Here is a 4,418-nt window from a genome sequence, read left to right as displayed (position 1 = left end):
GTAATGTAAAGAAAATCTCTGTTTTTAAGATATGTAGATTCTTATTTAATAACCCGAGTTCCTTGGTTTTTTTAAACGTGTAAAATATGTCATGTTCTGATAGAAACTGTTCTGATTTAAATTGTTTAAAGAGTTTTAAATGTTTCCGTTTTTGCAAACGTTTAATTTTTGTCTTGGAGACTGGTAGGAAAACTTGAATTGCCCTTTGCACTTGCAGTAGCTGAAGTGAAGCATGGGATCTCTGCCGTTGCATGGCTTGGAAATGGGACACAACCCCTGTTGCACAGGTTGCTTATTTTAACAATTCTAACATGAGAGCGCGTAGAGCCAGGATCAGGGAGTATCTGTTGTTCAGATGCCTTTTCCTTCTCTCTTGGAGACTGATAAAAGTTTTACTCCTCAGTTTGTAAAATTTTACAGAGAGTTTAGTGATGTAACAGGTCTCTAAACTCCTATAGGACAAAAAGTAGAAGGAATGGATTAAAGTTTGTAACATAAGGATCAGCCTTTTGGCTTCCTGCACGTGGCAAATGTCTTTCAAATTCATTTGAACTGGTATTTTGTTTAAATGATGCTATGAATTCTCTGTTGACGATGTCTTGGCAGGAAAATCTTCAGGAAGTCTGTGATGATTTGTGCTATCCTTCCGTTTCTGTAGACGTTATTCTTTCTACTCAAGAGGCTGCCTGCATCCAGCAGCTTTTTTCCGTAAGCTCTGTGTCCGTCGGTTGTGTTTACTGCCTGGCAGCAGCACCGGTGCCGTGATGGGGGGGGGCCCACGTTCTCATTTCTGTGACTGTTAATAAATGCCTCCCAGGGTCACAGGATTTCCACGGTGTCGTGGGTAATGAAGTTGTACAGCATTAACCTTCCGGGGACCTGAAGGTGGGAGTAAGGAGGTATTTCCTACCCCTTGCAGCTCTCTTGACGTGCTGGCTGGGTAATTGTCACACTACACGCATCCTGATAGTTGAGAGAATGGGGACTGAACTGTCATGGGTAAGTCTGCTCTTAATCTCGAACACTGGATATTAACCCTCTGGCCCTGCCCATCCTCACGCCCTCCTGCAGTTTGTGTCCAGCGGAGAGATCTGTTGGCGGGTCGTGGGGGGAAGTTCATTTGAGAAATGTTTCTCTCTGAGGCAGGTATGTGGAAGGGATAGTCCAGTTTTACTACATTTATTTTGTGTACTTGAAAGCTTTTTTTAATGTATTTCCCACCAAATTGTAACCCTGTGTATTTATGTATATTAACATGCAAACTGCTGTTTCATAAGCTGGTCCTTCCTGAAAAGTATCTTGTTTTCTACAGAAATAAAAAGTTGTGTTTGTTGAGGGCATTCTTTATGGAGCTGCGTGCTTGTGTTTGATTTGGTCAAGCTGAAACCATCCTAATAAATGTGAGCAGGAGACTTACAGCTGGGGCTCAGTACCTGTTGAGTCCTTCCCTACTTCTGTGCTTTTTTGCTGCCAGCTGGGTAGCTTGGGTGTGGAAAAAGTAGGAGATAGCTCTGTGCTGTCCTAGCAAGCGTCACCCATTTATCACCAAGGGAAAGTGAGTCCCACCAGAAGATCTATTTCCCACCTCTTTGCTGTTTCCCTCAGACTACAGCTGTTGAGTAGCTGGTTTCGGAGAACCTCTTGCCTATCTTGGACTTACCATGTCAACTTTTGTGATTAACAGGATCTTTATTTTTCTGCGTGACTCACTGTTGAAATTGCTGGAGGGCACCAAGGAAGAAGCAAAATCCCCATAGCACTGACGGGACCGCTTTCTTTGCTCAGTGTGTAAATCAGGTATTTGCTTTACCTTTGGGTATGTATTTACTTTCAACACATTAAAACTCTGATAGAAACAAGTCTACTGACATGCTGTTTTAAAGGGTAGGAGCGTGGCTGCTCCTGTGCTCTGCGCAATCTCATCTCTACTGTGAGCTGGATGAAGAAAGCAAATGGTTGAAATTTATTCAGTGTTCCCAGCTATAGCAGGTGGAGCAGGGAAAGCTGCACCTCTGCAAAGGTAGAGGACTGGAGTTCCTGCCATAGCTCTGAGCATCTAATGTCTGTGATGTCTATGTGCTATGTAAAGCAGGTGAGATAATGTCTCCTGAGCTCACCTGGAAGTCGCCGCCCTCATTCAGACAGGACGGCTCTGGCTTATTTCATGCCAGTTTTGAAGCTGTCCGTGAACCGAGAACCTTCCTTGGTGCCTTCGTCAGTACGTTTGTACTGGGCAGAAAATCCTAAAGTACAACTCCTACGGGGGTAGAAGGAAGCACAGAACATCTCCAGATAGACCCCGGTGATCCCAGTGGAGGAAGGAGGGTGCCAAGACTCCTGGGTGAGCAGGAGACCTGACCAAGAGGTGAAACAGGCTTCTCGTAGGCTGGCTACAGCCTCCAGCTGCCCTGCACAGGCAGAGTGGGACGGTGGCCGAAGGAGCACTCCTTTGGACGAGGCGGATCCCTGTCGTGAAGTCTAGATTCCCCCGTGCAATCCCTGTTCACCTAACGCAGATGTAGTAGAAGCTGCTCGTGGAGGGGGACCGGGCCACGCTCTGCCGTCTGCAGCAGAAAGGCAGGGCCACGCCGTCCCCTCCTGTGTCCCCTGCGCGGGGTGACCTCCAGCAGCGAGGCTCAAGGCTGGTCCCCAGACTCCCACTTTTCACACGTGGGGAAGGAATGACAGCACATGCATCCTAAGGCCACGTGACGTGCAGGTATAGTTTTATAATGAAAAATTGCTTTTTTTCCAGGCAAATCAGGTTCTCTGCAACCAGGAAAAAAACCCCAGTGAAACACCAAACAATAAACCCACAGCTGTTTGTATCGGCAAGGTGATGATCACCACTGGGCAGGTCAGGCTGTAGTAGCCAAACAGGAGGCAGAAAGCTGCGTGGCTATTTATACTGAGGAAAGAGCGGTGGCACCAGGTGAGCTGCGTATCTGAGCATCCTATCAATATCAACCTGCATGGATTTGTCACCCGCTCCTGGGTCTGGGATCTCCGGAGCGCTGCTGGCCCAGGTATCTGCAAGGGGAGTGAGTGCATCAACAGCCCAGCCGCCTCCTTGGAGACAGGCCGAGTATTCGCACCAGCAGGATGCCAGGTCCCAGCGGCGTGGGTGGGATGGCCGCTCTGGGTCTCCAGCCTGACCTCCTGCTTGGAGCAGGCCCGTCTTCAGCTCAGGCTGGCCATGGCTTTGTCCCACCAAGTCTTGGAAACCAGCTCTGGAACCTGGAGACAGTGGAGCGAACTGAAGAATGCTGCCCTGGGGGAAAGGGTCCTGCTCTGTTTGGCTGGGCCACCTCAGAGCTTCAGGAGAAAACCTAAGGGCAGAGCTGCTGCAAATGGTGACCCAGAGACATCCAAGCCGCCCCTCTAAACGCTAGGGGCAAGGGTGGAAGAAACAGGATAAGGTGACAAAACCTGCACAGGCAAAGCCTCTGTTTCTGGGGGGATGAGATATGGGGATGAGCTCTCTTTTTGGTCGCTGGCAGGACAAGGCCAGCTCCCTGGGGAATACAGGAGCTGGGTAAACCTCGTTGGAGCTCACCCTCCAGCTGTGGAGCAGTTGCCCTCCCGGGGGCTGCAGGGACCTGGCTTGGCTGTGCCAGCCCTGGGACTTCATCTTCTTCTGCTGATGGGTGCATCAGCTCTGGCATGTCGAAGTTGATGTACTGGTACAAGGGTCGCAGGCGCGGCAGTTGTCCTGGAGAGGTACAAGAAGAGCCCAACGCTGACACCGCCTTCCCTGCCAGGGCTGCGCTGTAGCTCACGGGCCGCAGCAGCCCTGGGAGGAGAGGAAGAATGTTACTCCTGCCAGGAGAGGAACCAGGGGATGAAGGGGGAAACAGATGCCCTTGAGCTGAGGCTGCCTGCTGGGATAGAAGCCAGGGATACATGGCCACGTCCCAGAGACAAAACAGCAGCTGGAGGGAACAGCCTGGGCATCACAGTGCCCAGCTGAAACCTCACCAGTGGCAGAGCCCCAGTCATCACCCGACCCACGGGGATGCTGCCAGTCCTGGGAGAAGCAGAAGGGCTGGGGACCACCCTGTTGTACTATGGATCCAGCCTTAGACCAGCATCGTTCCTGAGACGAGTCAGCTAAAGCACAGGCCGTGCCAGCCTAGCCCAGCTTGTGCGGCTGCAGCCACCAGCTTTGCTCACCCGGCGTGTCCTGGGACCCGGCCCCTCTCGGGGGGCGCAGACTGCTCACACGTCTCTTTCTCTTCCTTTTCTTCTGCTGCTTGGCAGAGAGGCCAGCATCGCCTCCGAGGGCGCCTGGCTCCTCGGCGGCGGGATGCGCCCTCTGGAAATCAGGGTGCTGCAACAGGAGCACTTGCGAGTTGACCCTGTGGGACAGGAACCAGCTGTGGGGGACGGCCAGCTGGGGCTCTGGCTGCGGTGGGGGG

This window comes from Pygoscelis adeliae, unplaced genomic scaffold (genome assembly GCF_000699105.1).
Source record: "Pygoscelis adeliae isolate BGI_AS28 unplaced genomic scaffold, ASM69910v1 Scaffold390, whole genome shotgun sequence".
In the NCBI taxonomy this organism is placed as follows: Eukaryota; Metazoa; Chordata; class Aves; order Sphenisciformes; family Spheniscidae; genus Pygoscelis; species Pygoscelis adeliae.
Note: the sequence above shows the minus strand (reverse complement) of the source record.